This window comes from Astatotilapia calliptera, chromosome 3 (assembly GCF_900246225.1).
Source record: "Astatotilapia calliptera chromosome 3, fAstCal1.2, whole genome shotgun sequence".
NCBI classification, from domain to species: Eukaryota; Metazoa; Chordata; class Actinopteri; order Cichliformes; family Cichlidae; genus Astatotilapia; species Astatotilapia calliptera.
Genome location: NC_039304.1, coordinates 27,567,830 through 27,587,913, shown reverse-complemented (window position 1 = coordinate 27,587,913; position 20,084 = coordinate 27,567,830).

The window sequence follows — 20,084 nt, the reverse complement described above, 5'->3', positions numbered from 1 at the left end:
TTAGTTGTTTCCCAGTTTAGTTTAGTTCGAGCCCCGTTCATTTATTCCACACGGCTCGCCTCGGCAGCCGTGACACCTGTGAGCTGGAGTGTTCTGGGACGTTATATTTGGTCTTCGAATGGCTGCAATCCAGACCATCCGTCGGCTCTTTGTTACTTCAGAAAGATGGCTTAGACAATTTCTCTTCCACAATGTAATCCGATAACAACCGATCTCTTTACCCGATCTCTTTAATACTGCTTGTTTGAAGGTTATGGGGTGAAACAAAATGTGCTACATGCTCCTCATTCATACATATGAATGAAAATAGAAGATTTTTACAATTTTACAGAGAAGCTGGAGACTTCAAAAAACAAATCCATAACCTTGAATGATTGTTGCAAAGAAGAGTGGGGGTCCTGAAGCAGCAATAACACATCATCTTTATAAAGAAGAATTTTGTGTTCTGTATTAGACTTTTAATATTGCTGTTTTGTCTTATAGCTGCAGCTATTGGTTCTATGAGTAATGGAAATAGCGATGGAGAGAGTGAACATCCTTGCCCGGTACCATTATGAAGAGTAAAGTTTTGTGTAACTGATCCATTGGTGGTGACTGTGGCGATTGACAATGTGTAAAATGCTCTTTTCCAGTTGAAAAACGATTGTCCAAATCCAAATTTCTTAAAATATTACAAACAGGAAGTTCCAGCTTACTTTGTCAAATGCTTTTTCTGCATCAATTAGACTGTTACTTTTTTGATAGTGTGAAAGCTGCATTAAGCTAATTAGTTTAGGAGTATTAATAGCTGAATGTCTGCCTACAATAAAACCCATCTAGTCAGCATGAAAAAGTGCTGGAATTACTTTTGGGATGCAAGGACTCTCTGTATTTACCAGAGACAGTGGGCAATCACTGCAGTATTCGTGGTAGGAGAAATTCTAGAGGTAATCATAAATTCTTCAATCATTCTTACAAATGGTGTGGACAGGGTTCACCAGAAATGTTTGTATAACTCAGCAGGGAAGCCATCTGGAGCAGGTGTCTTATTATTGAGAGTGCAGAATAATTAGAGCTGTAGGCTTATCCAACACCCTAACTTGAGCTTGTGTTAAATGAGGTTGATCTAAAGCACTAGGAAATTTGTGAATATCGTCCATATTTGAGTCATGGTCAGAGGTGTATAGATTCATGTAACACTTCCTAAAAACCTTATTTATATTTGTAAAATTATGAAATGTTTTCCCTGAGTCCTTGATAACTATAATTGTTGTTTTATCTTTATTTTACTTATGTAAATGTGCCTGATATTTCCCTGATTTATTATTGTATTTGATTTTGTCATGTCTCCACCGCTGTATAAGAAACTGCGTCTTTGTGTTTATTAAATCATTTGACTCAAGTCTGAGTTTGCCCCAGACCAATGGGCAAGCTCAGGAAGACAACAAGAAGCTAGACGTCACTTTTTGCTGTTTTGCCTCTTCCAACCAGCCAACCTGGAGTCAACAGTGATTGAATCCAAACCGAGTCGTTTTATTTTTATCTAGTAAAAGGTTTTACTTTAGAGAGCTGCCTCAGCTGAAAAAAAGCTTTTTCTCACCGCTGTATTTACCTGTTTGTCCATTTAAAGAGCTGTGTCAATTTTTACTCCAAGATTGGTGACAATTAGTTTGACACAGGATGTAAGAGGACCCAAGTCAGATGGTGGGACACCAGGTCCACTTGGCCCAAATATAATAACCTTTAACATAAAATAAAGTTTTAAACGTAAAGTCCAAAGAGGAACACACAAAAAGGTGAACAGGATACTAGGACCAGGAGTAAGGTAAAGGCAGTGTTAATTATACAAAAAAGGGTAATCAGGGAGTTGGACACAGGAGGGCAGCAAGATGTAGCTCAAGACAGTCACAAATGACTACCAATGTAAAACAGCAAATTAATAGCAACCACACTGACAGGCAGAACCTAACTGAACATAGGGGAGGAATGATGAATACCAGCTGTGTCAGCCATCCTCCACTGGCACTCACCCCCTGAACTCATTGCACCACCCTTCCCCCGCAGCCGAGCTGCAGACCACACCCTGACACAAACTTTAGCAGGAAAAGTTTGGTCAACTGAAGTGTGTAATAATACCCTCCACCCAATTTATGTCCAATGTAGCACTTTTCCTCAATACTGAAGTGCTTTGAATCTTACTATATCCAACTACACTGACTTTAAAAATATATATATATATTAGGGGTGCAACGATACACAAAATTCACGGTTCGGTTTGGTTCGATACTTTGGTGTCACGGTTCAATATTTTTTCGATACAAAAAAAAATGTTCATGCCTTTTTAATTTGTCATTTATTAAAATTATAAATATCAGGGCTCCCAAAATTTCAAAATCCCTGGTAGCCCTTTGGGCAGGGACTCTCAAGTTTTTTGTTGCCCAAAATAAGTTTAAGTAGCCCGAATAAAAAAGAGAGCAATTTTTTGATTGATGTTTTGCTTCCTGTTTTGTCTCCTTTACAATATTATACATTAAAGTATAATATTGTAATGTAAACAAAACATTAATCAAAAAATTGTTGAAACACAAATTACAACACTGTATAAAAATTACAATCATCAACTCAAATACTTGGTTCTAATTGAACAGAAATTTCTATGAACTTGTAAGAACTGTGTAGGACATGAATCAGTCTGTGTCAGATCCTGAATTTGAAATTTCCACTGAAATCACAGGTAAGAGGCAAGTGGAACCAAGATCTAGGACATTTGCTTTTTGAAGTTTGCAAAGACTGCTAAATTGCCAGTGGTAGTTCACTCTTTGCAACATAGTACGCTGTTTTAAACTGATTTTCAGGTTTATTTTTAGTATGTTATTTGCAATTGGTGTTTGGTTTGTTCTGGGAAAGATATTGCAGACTGAGCAATAATGCATTTCTTGCATTTCTCATGGGTTCTGATGGGGGCCTTTCTTAAAATGACTGGTCCCAGTAACAAAGGCGCTTGTCGACTCAGAAATCGAGAGAAAACCAATAACACACCCGGCAGAACATTATGTTATTTACACGGGTGCACATAAGTGGTCCGCATGTGCGCATTCGCTGTCAAAATAAAAGACACGCACCAGATAAGAAGTTGGAACGCGCGTTTGCGTCCATATAAAAAGCACTGTTTTTGTCTGCTAGAGTGGGATTTTCACGGCACATTCTGCACCACATCTCTGTGCGTTCATCATTTGTTTGAAGCCAGCTCACCTCCTGCAACCACTTTTCTGAGAATACGTGCTTCTTTTGTGGTTCGGACTCCTTCTGACATTTCTTTGGAAGTAGAGGAACACCAAAGTAATTGCTTAAAGGAGCTTCTTCGACATCTTTAAGAGTCTTAAACAAATGTCTATCCTCCTCCAGAAAATCTTATGTACGCAAACACGCATTGCAACTTCATATCTTGTGCACGTTTTTTATTTTGACAGCGAATGGGCACCTGTGGACCACTTATGTGCAGCCCCGGTTATTTAGCTCGTCATATGGCAGCCACAGAAATTATTTTGCCCATGAAACCATAAAGCTGCACTTTCTTTTTGCCTTATAGTCTGATTTGTCATTACTTTTCCGTTTTGTGGTAAGCTTTTCTTCTTGTCACTTCTTCACCCTGACCTGTCTTATTTGGCTCAGCAGAACTAAAATATATATCCTGCTGCTTTTACACACACACTCACATAACGGTCAGCGATTCTCTGCGCGATCAACCTCTCACATGTTTAAGCTTGCTGCGGGAGATTTCACTTGTCATGTTTGCGTAGTAAGCTAACGATTGATAAGACGATGTCAGAGGAATTGGTGCGCAACTTATCACCACTCACCAATCAGTGCTGTCGCTCTCTATACACAGTTCACGCGATTGCAAAGTGAAAGCAAAAAACAAGCGCAAATTCAAACGCGATTTCAATATGTCACATATTGACAGTGGCTCATCGATGCCAATGACATAATTACCCAGCTACATTTCCGAAAGAATGCAAAAGCATTGACATATATTTTTCCTTCCTACAATAGCCCGACGGGCAGGGCAGAGATAGATTTTGGTAGCCTGACTGGAAAAATCGCTAGCCCCGGGACGTCAGGCTAGCGATTTTGCGAGCCCTGTATCTGATTGAGGAATCACTCATCTTTGGAAAAGAGAGTTTATTACAGAGAAATGGCTCTTTCCAAAATAAAAGATATACTATCCGCTTCTTCTGGGCTGTATTCTCAGCAGCATATTAAACATATCAGGTCCCCATAATGAGAATCATGTGCTAACGGCTGTCTAAATGACTCGGGTCAAGTTTGTAGCATGCGTGCTTGTTGTTTTTGTCTGCTTCCACTTGTCTTTGCACTAGGATGATGTCGGAGTAAATGTGCAGTTATATTCGTTGTGTTCCCACTAGTGCTGTCAGCATTAATCTCGTTGAAATGACGTTAACGAGCTACCGCGGATCGCCCCGTGCGTGGGGCTGGACGGCCAACACCTTAATGAGCTAACTGCGCTAACACACTAGTTCCCACTCATGTAATTGAGCATTGCGTGGCACATCCAACATACTGTTTTACTTTAGTCCATGACGCGCTTACCTTCAGGGTCATACGTCACATGAAAACCAAAATTCCAAACCCCAGATCTGAATGAGGGTGGGGGAGGTTCAATTTGCCATGTTGCAAGGAGAGCTTAACTTCTGTCTCACTAGCTTGCCCTGCGCTCAGTGAGTGTGCGTTCGACTACTCCGCCTAGGCTACACTGTCGAGCGCAGATCCACTGAGCGCTCAACACAGACAGCATCGTCAGAAGGAAAGTTGATAAAATAAATTTAAAAATTTGTTTTGTTCGATACATATGCGTACCGAACCGAAAGCACTGTATCGAACGGTTCAATATCGATACGAATATCGTTGCACCCCTAATATATATATATATATCGTTGAGCATTTTGTAAACTTCTGAACCAGCAGCATTTTTAATTTAATTTTGTCTCATCCATTACAGTGATATAATTTTCTACCGCTGGCACCAATGGACTTTTTACCTGATGGATATTTAGCTAAAAAAAAAACCAAAAACATTCAAGAATTGACAGGAAATGTCAAAATGTAATGTAAAATTCAGGGTTACAAAGTGTGGGGATCAGGGAAATTATTTTACTGCTACTACTGATGCAATGATCGGGGACCATTCTTAATTTTGTTGTTCTCGTGACAATGACAATAAAGTTTCTGATTCTGATTCTGATTCTATTCATAACTATCATCATTACCATTGCATTAATAAGATATTCTACAGCATTGATATTGCATTCAGATGTTTAAACATATTGGCACCCAATTAGCCTTTATTACGGGTGCAGTTATAACCACTTTAAACTGTTGAGTTAAATCTATAATCTTAAATGCTTATATGCTGATTATATTGGGTTATAAAAGGAAGGCTCAACTCTGAGTACACTCTGTGCCAAAGTAGACAGGAAACTGCATGCTTTTGCAGAGCATGCTTTTGCAGAGCGTGCTTCCGAAAGTGAAACTAAGCAGAGTATGAGTGACGTGGAGCTTAGAAGGTTAATCTTACAGTAAAATAGTAGCTGAGCAGAGGCCTGAGTGTATTCAGCAACATGCTGCGTTTGAGTTTGCTTGGTAACAGATGACTCAGAATAAGTCAGGAAGTGTACTTCTAAAATGCCTTTGTTTCCTCTGTAAAGTGTGCATTTTTTGGTGGTTATTTTGAGGAGCTGTCTGGACGAGGCTATTTAAATAACCAGGATATTCATTATTGTCCATTATTCGTTTATATTCTTTTTATTATTTTATATTATTAACTTTGTTTGCCTACTGCTGGTGGTCAGAGGGCCCGGTGGCGCCAGTGTCCGGCAGCCTCGCCTCTGTAAGTGCGCCCCAGGGCAGCTGTGGCTACAATGTAGCTTGCCATTGCCAGTGTGTGAATGTGTGAATGACTGAATGTAGTGTAAAGCGCTTTGGGGTCCTTAGGGACTGAGTAAAGCGCTATACAAATGCAGGCCATTTACCATTTTTACCATTTATTAAGCTTTGAGTAGTGGCATTTAATTAAAGCATTTATTCAACATATACATATATAGTTTTAGTTAGATTGTTACACATATGAGAGTGGCCTCTGTCTGGTTGTGAGTTTTAGTAGGCGAGGTGAGAGGTGAAACAGTGCAATTGAGGGGTCGGGAGACACATACACACACATCTTAGGTAGATTCATTTCTAGGTAAGAGTTCAGACATATTTTGCAAGCTTGCAACTGCATTTTGAGTCTGCAGAATAGCTAGGTTTCATTTGACGTAGACGTGACGTCGACGTAAAGCGCGAAATTTGACTGGCGGTCGGAAGTGAAAAAGATAAGCGCAAAATCACAGACAGACAGTGTCAAGGCTCGGCTGTGTGGCAGGCAGGAGTAGGACCCAAAATGCAGGACTCACAGGCACGAGGGAATGAACTCAAAAGGCAGCTTTATTGCGGAAGAGGCAGAACATAGGAAATACAAAACTAAACTGGGAAAAGTAAACTAACACTCGGAGGGAGAGACACAGGGAAATCCACGCAGCATGAGGGACGACGTCACGCTGAACAGAGGGAGACGCAGACAGAAATACACAGAGGGGTAACGAGGGAAGTGGGAACACACGGGGAACACAGGTGACACTGATAATCATAACGAGACAGGGCGGGGTGAACTGAACACTGACGGGAGAGGTGAAACAGGAAGTACAGAGGTTCAGACAGGAGGAGAGAGAGCACGAGTAGAACACCAACGTAACAGGCAGGGGAGACACGGAATAAACACGAAAGGGGACGAGGGCTCATAAATACATAGAGGGGCACACATGGGGGGAGAGAGAGCACGGGGAGAACTTAGACATAAAGGGCAGGGGAAACATGGAATAAAACATGGAGAGACGAGGGCTCACAGATACACAGAGGGGCACACAGGGGGTAAAAGCCATGAAGGGAAAACACTTAGGGAACAACACAACAGGGCAACTCAGAAAACATGGTCTAAATAAGGAACAAAATACAAACATACAAGGAAACTAAGAACACTGGGCCAACATGGCCCAGGACCATGACAGACAGTACGCAACCTGCCTATGTCCTGTTGTGTTTACGGATGCTCCAGTAGGTCGACCCGAGAAACTGATAAACGGTATTTTAGGGTACCAAAAATAGCCCAACGAAGAGGAGAAAAATGGAAAATTCTAACCGAAAAACGTAGGAAAAAATGGATTTTAAATTTACGTTTACAGTCGGGAGGAGCAGAGTCTGCCAATGCCCGTGTCTGCAGCGACCACTTCGTCAGAGGTAATGTTATGTTTGCAAACGAACTTATTAGCATTAGAGGCCTGAGTGTATTCAGCAACATGCTGCGTTTGAGTTTGCTTGGTAACAGATGACTCAGAATAAGTCAGGAAGTGTACTTCTAAAATGTCTTTGTTTCCTCTGTAAAGTGTGCATTTTTTGGTGGTTATTTTGAGGAGCTGTCTGGATGAGGCTATTTGAATAACCAGGATATTCATTATTGTCTTTTATTCGTTTATATTCTTTTTATTAAGCTTTGGGTAGTGGCATTTAATTAAAGCATTTATTCAACATATACATATATAGTTTTAGTTAGATTGTTACACATATGAGAGTGGCCTCTGTCTGGTTGTGAGTTTTAGTAGGCGAGGTGAGAGGAGAAACAGTGCAATTGAGGTCGGGAGACACATACACACACATCTTAGGTAGATTCATTTCTAGGTAAGAGTTCAGGCCTGACAGTGGTTGTAAATATAAGACGTCTTTGTAATATAAAATAAGAGAGTTTGGTGTGAGAAGAGGCTGTGAGTCGAGTCAGAAATGCACTGAATGCCTGCTGCTATTTTTAGACGGTGTGTGTGTGTGTGAATGCAAATGAAGAAGCTGCTGTGAAGCGCGTAGAGGATTATTGCTTTCTGTTTAGAGTGTTAGTGATTTTTACAACCATTGTTTGCAAACATTGTTAAGTGCCTGTATTTAAGACGCCGTTTATGTTTATTAGAGGGCTATAAATAAAGTTTTGAGTTGTTGCAGTGGATTTATAGTAATTGACTGAGTTTTGATATATATTGAGTGCACTGTACATACCTAAGACCAATTGTTAAGATTCAAGAATTGAGAAAGGGTACAAGAGGTGATCGAAAAATAACCACACTGGTCCGGCCGGGTGATGTCAAACGAAGATTTTAATTCACATGTGGGAAGATCACTGAACACAGCAATTGATCTTCAACTTACTAAAGCACAAACAATTATTTTATAACATCAGGGTTTGTTTACTGACGCCCCTTCATGCGTCACAGATACATTTTATACATAGATCAGATCAACATCATCATGACTTTTCACCTAGAAAATCATCTTCTATTTTCATGGCTAGCCCTTCCTGTCTACCTTTCAGTTCTTGTCTTGTTCCTCTTTCTTGCCGAGACACCAAGAAACGGTTCCTCTTTTACCAAGACATTTTTGCAGTTACAGCCAAACATAACTAACCTCTTCCTCTAAATAAATCTAATTTAAAGTGTGTGTGTGTGTGTGTGTGTTGACCTCACATGCTCTTTGTGTCACCTCTTCACCTACTGTCTGTGTCTCGTCCTCAAATGCTCTTTCTCAATTCACCTGTTGCACTTCTGACCTTTTACCAGACCAGAAGCTCACTGAGACTATGTGTATGTCTTCTACTAAATAAATGTTTTAACCAAGAACCTCTACTAAAACCTTAATACAAGAATGACCTGATATAAGTGTGTGTTTTGTAAGCATGTATTGCAATTCCTTCTATGTTCTAGTTTTCCCTCAGCATGTATCACCTGAACAGTCACGTCAGTGAGGCTTACGACCTTTAAAGAACCTGAACATCAACTCAAATAAGCACAGATATGCAATATGTATAAAATGGTTATAACTGCACCTGAAATACAAAGTTAGCATCATCATAAACATCTTAAGGCCATCTTAAAGCTATCTATTACATTGTTAAAGCAATGATCATACTGCAGATTATATTATGCTGGTAAAATACTTTTTCTGTTCATCCCCACAATTCCCCCTTTCGACCTCTGGCACACCAGAGGTCGATACATAGGTTGTTGTTCACTCCTCAGTCCACTCGGCTACCTCCAGATCCATCATCGGCATCATGGACATAGGGGCCACCGCCCCAGGGTCCACTGCCTTTACAATCACTTTCTCTACCAACCTTCGGGCACAAGGAATGAGACAACAACCACAGGTCACCAAAATACCCACCAATACAGATAGAGACAACATAATTGACAGAACAAGCCCCTTCCACTTTCCCTTTTTTACTCTTTTTATTTAAACCACCCCTTTTCAAACTCTCAATTTGTTACCACTCCTTTCTGTAGGCGCGGCGATCTCCTCCTAGGCTGCTCTTCTTTCTTCGGCCTTCCAGGTGGACTACTGGTCGGCCCGTTGCACAGGTGAAGAGGTTTATTCTGCCTCTGTTTCTTGACACCTGCGTTCTTTGAAGACGAATTTTCCTCCACCAAGCTCTCGTGTGCGGGGGCACACTGCGACCAGTGGTACCAGGTGTCGCCTTTCCCTTTCAGCTGGACTGCTGTAGCCGTCCGGGCGGTCACCTCATACGGACCAGTCCAGCGGGGCTCCTTCCACTTTCGCTTAATGACCTTCAGCCACACTGCCTTTGCGTCCGGGACCTCTCCGTTCCCCGTGGGTCTCTCACAAGTGACCTGTTTTGTAAAGCTGGACACAAGAGCTTTCAACTCATTAAAATATTCTGCATGAGACCTGTTGCTTGTCCTGGGCTGCTCCACCGGGACCACTGTCCAGGGTGCTGGAAACTGTCTCCCAGTCAGCAGCTCATAAGGGGTGAAACCTGTGGATTGGTTAACAGAACATCTTATGGTCATCAAAGCAATGGGCAGGGCTGCGACCCAATTTAGCCCTGTCTGCGCACAGATTTTAGCCAACTTGTTTTTCAAATTTAGGTTCATCCTCTCTACCTTTCCTTGAGATTGAGGATGATAGACCGTCCCGAACTTATGTTGCACTCCCAACATCCTCTCTACCTCTTGCAAATCTTTATTCTTGAAGTGAGTACCATTGTCTGATCTAATTCTCTTGGGAAACCCATGCCTTGGAATGTAATGATTGATTAAGCACTTAATCACACTTTTCGCGTCTTCCCGTTTGGTCGCCCATGCTTCGGGCCATCCAGTCAAAACATCCACACACACCAACAAATACCTCACCCCACCTGGGCCTGTATCAATCATGTCGGTATAATCAATCACGACCTCTTCTCCTGGCCTTTCTGGCATGAGAAACTTACCAGCTTCAGGTTTTACTGCTGGCTTTGGGTTGTGTGCCCCACAAATTAGGCACGTTCTGGCCTTTTCCAGTATCATCCTTCTCAAATCAGGATGCCACCATCGGCACAAATTTCTCTCCATCTGTTTCACTCCCACGTGACCAAGCCCGTGAGCCTCATTCACCTTCTGTTCCGCCATTTTGACCGTTAAAGCGGGACGCTCATCTGGCCCCCTCCACAAACCGCCATCTTGCCAGGCTCCTTTGTTTTCCCACACCCCCTTTTCCTCTGGGGATGTCTCCTCCTGAGCCTGTCTAACTTCTTCCATGCTGTTAGTGCTAACCTCCTCTTCTGGGGTTACCTGCACCAGTTGTCTCTGTCCTTTGTGGCCCGCTGCTTCCTTTGCGGCTTCATCAGCTTTCTGATTTCCTCTTGCCACCATACTGTCTGCTTGTGAGTGGCCTTTGCATTTTATAATACTTACCTCGTCTGGGTCCTCCAGGGCCTTTTCCAGTTCCTCCATTTCCTTTTTGTGACAGATGGGTGCATTAGTGGCCGTTCTAAACCCGGCTCTCTTCCACTGAACCAGTTCCACATGAGCTGCTCCAAACGCATATGCTGAGTCAGTGTAGATGTTCACTCTCATGTTTTTAGCCAGCCTCAGGGCTCGAGTTAGGGCTATCACTTCAGCTCTCTGGGCCGACTGTTGTCCCTCAATTTTTCCTGCTTCTTTCACCTGAAACTCAGTTCCTACTCTACAGACTACTGCATAGCCCGCTTTCAATCCTTCTTCATCTCTGTGGCAACATCCATCTGTGAACCAATCCTCAGCTCCAAGTATGGGCTCTGCCTTCAGGTCTTCCCTGATTTTTCCTTCAACTTGGGCTTTCTTAATACAGTCATGTGGTTCTCCTGACCCCATTAGGTCTGCCATATTTATTCCTTCATGTGTGAATATCAAATTTGGCGCCTCTAAAATTTTGCTCAACCTTTGTTGCGTCAGTGGAGTCATTGTGAATGCCTGTGAGTTCACATAGGCCACTACACTGTGTGTGGTAAGCACTTTCAGTGGGTGTTCCCTCACTATGTGTGCTGTTTTCTGAATTATCTTTGCTACTCCTGCTGCGTGTTGTGTGCATGTGGGATGCCTTGCTTCTGTTGAATTTAATCTTATGCTAACATACATAAGTACATCCCTACCTCCCCCTTTTTTCTGAAACAACACACCATTCACAACTCCCTTTGTTTCTGAAACATCAAGATAAAATGCCTCATCATAGTTAGGTGTGGCCAGATCTGTGGCTCTTGACAAATCCTGTTTTAGCGAAATGAACGCTGTCTCTGTGTCCGGCGTCCAAGGCAATTCAGCCTTCAGATTTCGAACACCAACTTTCTTGATCATGTCCCTTAAAGGGGCCGTTTTACCCGCATAGTTCGGAATGAACTGCCTGCTGTAACCTGTCAAGCCAAGAAAGGAAAGCAACTCCTTCACAGTTCTTGGTTTTGGATGTGTCAGAATTTGGTCTCTGTGTGTGTTCATTAGCCCCACTGATCTGTGTGCGATCACCCGGCCCAGGAATGTTACCTCTGGCCGGACCAACTGCAGTTTTTCTTTGCTCACTTTGAAGCCACACTCCGCCAATCTGTTCAACACCACGAGCGATGCTGCCGTACAGGCCGCTGCTGACGGGGCTGCAATAAGAAGATCATCAACATACTGTATTAATGTACAGCCCCCTGGCAGTTGACATGGGGACAATGCCTCTTTCAACACCTGATTAAAAATTCCTGGTGAGAGTGCAAAGCCTTGTGGTAGGCGTGTGTACCTAAATTTCCGGCCTCTGTATGTGAATGAGAAAATGTCTCTGAGTGACTCGTGCAGTGGGAGACAAAAGAATGCATTCGCTAGGTCAATACATGTGAACCACTTTTGGTCCCCAGTAATTTCGGTCAAAGCTGTGTAGGGATTTGGTACAGGCACAGTGTCAGTCCTCAGCATGGCATTTATTGCTCTCAAATCATGTGCCATACGGTACTTCCCTGTCCCATGTTTTTCCACTGGCAAAATAGGTGTGTTCCAAAATGACCATGAGGGCTCAAGCACTCCTGCCTTCCACAGTCCTTCAATGGTTTCAGCTATACCTTCTTCTGCTTCAGTTTTGTGCTTATATTGTGGTCTGTTAATTGGTATGTCAGACTTCAGCTGGAACAGGACAGGCGAACAGTTAGCTAGACCTACATCTGTGGGCCCTGCGGACCACAAAGTACCAGGCAATTTTGAGAGCTCAGCTACTGCATCAGGATGATCCATTCTTTCCCTGCCATGTATTCTGGAGATTTCTTTATGTTCTAAGATCACTGCATCGTTGGACAAACAAGTTATGCGATATATTTTACATCTTGGTGCATACCAGACATTTGGAATTTGGGTGCTTTGCCAGCATGCGTTGTCCAGCGCCCGCTTGACCATTGGTCCCAGATCTCTTGGCCCATGACCCTCGTGGACCGCCAATGTAATGTGAGGGGCTGAATCCTCTCCCACATTGTACCAAGGCAGTTGTTCATCAGTAAATTTCACAGCCGCGGCCACACCTTCTGGTCCAACATAAATGTTATGTGTTTGCACATTCCACGTCTGTCCCTCAAGATCAGACTGGAACTGTTCCCGATAGATATCGTTATCTTCCCTATCATAAAAGAGTGTAACGTGGAAAGGATCTCGCGGCGGGGAGTAGACGGCCAGGCTCATTATCCAGGGTTTCCATAGCTGATAATGTCTCAGAATGCCTTCTTCCACTAGCCTCCCCCAGTAGATTTCGGCAGTGGGTTATTCAGAGTTCTGGACTAGATATTGAGTCTTTGAAGGTGCTCCCAGTTTCACAAGCAGGTCCCTGCCCATGAGATTTTCCAGGCACCTGTGAGGACACCACATATTGGTGCTTCAAAGTCTGTTTTCCCAGCTGTGTCAATGCTGGATCTGTCAATGGCAGTGTCATTGGAATCCCGGAAAGGCCTACCACATTAACTGTGTGACAGGAGAGTGTTGCACTGTCTGGTGTGTCTTTCAAAGTTGAGTATGTTGCTCCAGTATCCACCAGGAAGGGCAATTCAGTGCCTTCCACGGTCATTGACAGCATGGGTTCTGCCGTTCCCACGCTGTTCGGTTTCTCCGGGCTCCGTCAGTATTGCTCCCCCTCCCAGCCCCAGTCGGCTACTGGGTACTGGGGGGCTGGTGCTGCATTCGGGTTTGGAGCTTGATGTGCTCCACTGTAAGCAGCTCTTTGTCTTGGGCCTCCTCGTGCCTGGGATTGATAGCCTCGCCCCTGATAGTTCTGCGGCGGTTCAGGGCAATCTCGGGCCCAGTGTCCTTCTGCTCCACATCTCAGACACGCAGTCCAAGACACTCTGCCAGGATTCCCCGGATTCCGAGCCCTTTGTCCTCCCCTCACGGATCCACCACGCCCTCTCTGCGGTCCACCGGTCCCCCAATTCCCTACTGGTTGACGCTGCCTTGGTGCATTGACGGGCCAACGGTCATCAGGGTAGAGACCCGGATCCTGATCTGGCCAGTCAGGCACAGGATCGGGCTGAGACCTTGCCACCATTATTTTCCTTGCGCTCTCTTTATCCTCTTTCTTTCTGTCACCTGCCTTGTTTCTCGCCTCCGTCAGCTGTATCTTTACCAGCTGCGCCTGTGCCTCCTCCAACTCTTTCTTTTGTTTGTTTGCCAAATCCTGTTCCTGCTGAAGTCTGTGGGTCACATGTCTCTCCCACTGCACCGAGTCTGCAACGGCAAAATCTGGGTTCTTTTCCAAGTCAACTGCAACCTGGTTGGGCAGCCCTGCCAGCACTGCCGAACGAAACCACGCTCTACTTTCACCCTCCTTCCCCGGATGTATTCCTGTTTCTAACAACCATTGTTCCTTTGCTTTAGCTAAAAACTCTCTGGGTGTGTTTTTAGGATCCCAAATAATTTTTGGAATGGCTCCAGAGTTAGGAGTTGGGTACTTCTCCCGGACTGCATCTGCTAAGTCATTCTGCACCTCATGGTATTGTAGGTCATTTGCATATCTGGTTGTTTGAGCTATCTGCTCTACATCTGCTAACCCACCACCCAGCATACAACGTCCGGCCAAAGCGCGAAAATCGCCCAGCGCTAATTCTTCTCCTTCGGTCAGCGCGCCCAGCCTTCTCAACCAGCTAGCTCCTCCCTCAGTTATTGGTGGAAGTTGTTTAACCAATGCTTCCAAATCTCTCACCTTATAGGCGCGATAAACTGGTTCGTTCTTTGGACCTGCTATTAGAGGCAGATTTAAACCAGGGTCAGGACCTCCTTGTTCAAAACTCACTTTTCTACTCTTCCTCGACTTTCCTTTTCCCTTTGAGCTCCTAAATATGGGCTGTCTCTGTGCTTGGTCTCTCTTCACACTTCTTTTCCTCAAAATTAGGCTTGTACTTGGTTGGGGCTCAGGTCCTCCATCTTCGTCCTCCTCATCGTCCTCTTCTTCTGATGACGTCGCACGGTCTTCATTCTCCTCTTCTGGCCCTCCCTGCATTACTCTCTGCTTTATAACCTCCTATGCCGTTAATGCCTCTATGGACGCACGTGGGGGCTCATGCATTTGTCCATACACTTCTCCTTCAGTTTTTAACACCAAGCTCAGAGGTATTCCTTTCAGACGCTTTTCTTTGCAAGCTCCTTTGACTACGATGACCTGGATGACTGAGAACCTTCACAGACATTTCAATAGTAACCTCTCTTCAGCAATAAATGCTGGTGTGTTTTATTTTTTCCAGTTTTGTGTGTGCTGTGAGAATGATTAGAGGTTTCAATTGTTTGTTTGTTTGTTTGTTTTTTCTTTCACTTGCTCTTTCTGATTCTGAAACGCAAGTCTGATAAAATACTCTTAGAAAAAGCGTATTTTGAGGGATTCTAAGTGTGTGAATGTTGTGAGTACTGGGTTTGAATTATTCTGTGTGAGTCGTACTAAATAATAAATAAGTAATAATAACACTATGTGGGTTCATAGTAGAGTGTGTGAACAGAGGAAGTCTGAGAGAAAAGTGTGTGTGGGACAACGAAGTTTAGGGAAGGATGCAAAATGCTGAGGAAACTATTGTGTGGATGATGTTACAAAAACTGATGAGGTCTGAAAGAGCTCTGCTAAGTACGCTGAAGACTGTGATGTGAATGCTGGCAAATGCAAAAAGCTTAGTATATTTAAAAGTGTGTTTTCGTGAAATAAGGGTGCATTGTTTTTTAGATTAAGACTTAGCAGAATTATAGAGGGTTTATAGACTGTAAATGTGTACATATATATATATATATATATATATATATAAAAAACACCCAGCACGCCCCTGCGGGCGGTTTATCCTTCAAGCTCGGGTCCTCTACCAGAGGCCTGGGAGCTTGAGGGTCCTGCGCAGTATCTTAGCTGTTCCCAGGACTGCGCTCTTCTGGACAGAGATCTCCGATGTTTTTCCCGGGATCTGCTGGAGCCACTCGCCTAGCTTGGGAGTCACCGCACCTAGTGCTCCGATTACCACGGGGACCACCGTTACCTTCACCCTCCAAATTTTCTCGAGCTCTTCTCTGAGCCCTTGTTATTTCTGGAGCTGCTCGTGTTCCTTCTTTCTGATGTTGTTGTCATTGGGAACCGCTACATCTATCACTACGGCCGTCTTCTTCTGTTTGTCTACCACCACTATGTCCGGTTGGTTAGCCACCACCATTTTGTCCGTCTGTATCTGGAAGTCCCACAGGATCTTAGCTCGGTCATTCTCCACCACCCTTGGGGGCATCTCCCATTTTGACCTCGGGACTTCTAGGTTATACTCGGCACAGATGTTCCTGTACACTATGCCGGCCACTTGGTTATGGCGTTCCATGAATGCCTTGCCTGCTAGCATCTTGCACCCTGCTGTTATGTGCTGGATTGTCTCTGGGGCATCTTTACACAGCCTGCACCTGGGGTCTTGCCTGGTGTGATAGACCCCAGCCTCTATGGATCTTGTACTCAGAGCTTGTTCTTGTGCTGCCATGATTAGTGCCTCTGTGCTGTCTTTCAGTCCAGCTTTGTCCAGCCACTGGTAGGATTTCTGGATATCAGCCACCTCCTCTATCTGCCGGTGGTACATACCGTGCAGGGGCCTGTCCTTCCATGATGGTTCCTCGTCTCCCTCCTCTTTCTTGGGTTTCTGCTGCCTGAGGTATTCACTGAGCACTCGGTCAGTTGGGGCCATCTTCCCAATGTATTCTTGGATGTTCGTTGTCTCATCCTGGACTGTGATGCTGACACTCACCAGTCCCCGGCCCCCTTCCTTCCGCTTAGCGTACAGCCTCAGGGTGCTGGACTTGGGGTGAAACCCTCCATGCATGGTCAGGAGCTTTCTTGTCTTTATGTCAGTGGCTTCTATCTCCTCCTTTGGCCAGCTTATTACCCCAGCAGGGTACCTGATCACGGGCAGGGCGTATGTGTTGATGGCCCGGATCTTGTTCTTACCATTCAGCTGACTCCTCAGGACTTGCCTGACCCTCTGCAGGTACTTGGTGGTTGCAGCCTTTCTAGCGGCCTCTTCATGGTTCCCATTTGCCTGCGGGATCCCCAGGTACTTGTAACTGTCCTCTATGTCTGCAATGTTGCCTTCTGGTAGTTCAATCCCCTCAGTTCTGACTACCTTCCCTCTCTTTGTTACCATCCGACTACACTTCTCCAGTCCGAACGACATTCCAATGTCATTGCTGTATAGCCTGGTAGTGTGGATCAGTGAATCGATGTCTCGTTCACTCTTGGCATACAGCTTGATGTCATCCATGTACAGGAGGTGGCTGACAACTGCTCCGTTCCGTAGTCGGTATCCGTAGCCAGTCTTGTTAATGATCTCACTGAGGGGGTTCAGGCCTATGCAGAACAGCAGTGGGGACAGAGCATCTCCTTGGTAGATCCCGCACTTGATGGTAACTTGTGCTATGGGCTTGGAGTTGGCCTCTAGTGTTGTACGCCACATCCCCATTGAGTTCCTGATGAAGGCTCTTAGGGTCCCATTGATCTTGTACAATTCTAGGCATTCCAGTATCCAGCTGTGGGGCATTGAGTCATAGGCCTTCTTGTAATCAATCCAGGCAGTGCACAGGTTGGTCAGTCTGGTCTTGCAGTCTCGGCTGATTGTTCTGTCTACCAGTAGCTGGTGTTTTGCACCTCTGGTATTCTTGCCAATTCCTTTCTGTGTCCCGCTCATGTATTGACCCATGTGCCTGTTCATCTTAGCCGATATGATGCCTGACAGGAGCTTCCATGTAGTACTGAGGCAGGTTATTGGTCGGTAGTTGGAGGGGACCGGTCCCTTCTTGGGGTCCTTGGGGATCAGGACCGTCCGGCCTTCAGTTAGCCATTCCGGGTGTCTTTCGTTAACTAGCAGCTGGTTCATTTGTGCTGCCAGACGCTCGTGGAGTGCAGTCAGCTTCTTCAGCCAGTAGGCGTGAACCATGTCGGGCCCTGGTGCTGTCCAACTCTTCATACTGGAGACCCTTTCTTGGATATCTGCCACTGTGATGGTTACTGGACCCTGTTCAGGGAGGTCGCTGTGGTCTGCCCTCAGATCCTCTAGCCACTGAGCATTGCCGTTATGGGTTGCATCCTTCTCCCATATGCTCTTCCAGTATTGCTCCGTCTCCAGCCTTGGTGGTGCTGTTCTCTTATTGTTCCCTTGCCACTGAGAGTACACCTTTGCTGGTTCTGTGGAGAACAGCTGGTTTATTCTCCTGCCTTCTATCTCTCTGGTGTACCTCCTCAAGCGGCTGGCCAAGGCTGTGAGTCTTTGCTTGGCAGTTTCCAAGGCCTCAGGTATGGACAACTTGCTGTATTTCTTAGGCACCTTCTTTGTCGCACCTTTCTGCAACTCCGTTAGTTGGCTAACCTCCCTCCGTGCTACTTTGATCTTGCCCTCTAGCCTCCTTCTCCATGGAGGGTACTGCCCCTTGTGGCTGTTCAACTTGTAGCCAAGCATCTCACTGATCACTGCTGCCGTATTGTAGATCAGCTTGTTAGTGTCGGTAATCGTGGTTGTAGGTATTGCCCGTAGTGCTGCATTAACATCATCTAGCATCATCTCTAATTTTTGCGGATGATGTGGTTCTGTTGACTTCATCGGGTGGGGGCCTCCAGCTCGCACTGGAGCGGTTCGCAGCCGACAGATGGCCGCCCCTCCCTGAGCCTGGTTCTGCCAGAGGTTTCTTCCTGTTAAAAGGGAGTTTTTCCTTCCCACTGTCACCAAAGTGCTTGCTCAAAGGGGGTCATATGATTGTTGGGTTTTTCTCTGTATCTATGAAGCGCCTTGAGGCGACTTTTGTTGTGATTTGGCGCTATATAAATAAAATCGAATTGAATTGAATTGAATTAATAATCAGCTCTCTTTTTCTCATTTTTGTTCTGAAGCAGGCCTGGAAGAGAGTGAACTAACAGCGCTGTAAAATGTCCGGGAGAACAAATATAAGGTGACTTTCCCAGATTACAATGGGTTAAGGGAAAGGCTACCTGTGGGGACCTGATCAGGTTGTAAGTCCCTGTCTAAAAGGATTGCCGCGAGCCAATCCAGTCCAAAAGCATAAAGAACTATTTTCCTAAAAAACAAAATAAAACAAATGAATGAGCTCGTGTTGCTGAGGGTGGAGTATCTGATTGTTTGCGCGGGAGTCTCCACCATCAGCAATAGCTGGTGTGAATGCGTGTGAATGATTGTGTGTAAATGGACGGTGACTGGACGGACTAAAGGTTGGACCAACTGGACACTGAGATAAAGACTGGACTAAGGTTAAACACATGACTGATAACTGTTCTGTTTTAAGTTTCTTCTTATAACACCGATTGGATCATAAGGGGGGAAAACTGAGTATGAAATGTGAAGTTTAGGTTAACATACAGGTTTTGTTTTTAGGAAGTTCCAAGGATGCAGGCTGTGGATAGAGCCGGGAGTTCGAAAAGATGTGACATGATGATTAAATTGATTTCATTCCTTAAACACAGGTTTGCAGGGCCGGAGCAGATATACCTGAGAGGAGGATGGCTGAGGTGTTTTTGAGCAATAATATGACTAACTTTTTTCTTTTAATTTCCTAAGCTCAGGGGAAGCATCTTGAGTCTGTGACACATAAGATGTGTCAAAAGGGGGAATTGAAGGTTTAATTTGAAATGGGTTTTAGGATCATTTTATGACTTTTAGGGTGTTTGATAATTTAGATATGGTAAAATGAGGCAGAAATTGTTATTTTCATGTTTAAGTTAAAGGATTAAAATGAACTGAATCCTGTTTAGAAGATAAAATGCCGGTGTTCATAAGAAGCTGTATACCAAACTTAAAGGGAAATTGCGGGACACTTTGAATAAACGATATGCTTTGGGGAAAACTAGTTTAGGAGTAGAACATTTTTGATTTCTTTTTGATTTCTAGAATAAGTGGTTATAATGCAGGCTTACACATACAGATATTATATAGATTTTTTTTTAGGGTAGAGGAGAGAGCTTCTTTTTTTTTTTTTTTTTTTTTTTTTTTTTAAATGACATCAGAAACAGCAGTATGCGACATTACGTGATGGCAGAGCTTCAGTTCATCCTTTGTCATTTTTTTTTTTTTTTTTTTTTTTTTTTTTTAATAAATAGGACAGGGGGAATGAATGAGAGAAAGAGGGGGAGAGAAAGGAAGAAAACCAAAGGGGAGAAGAGACGGTGAGAAGGGGGGGGGGGGG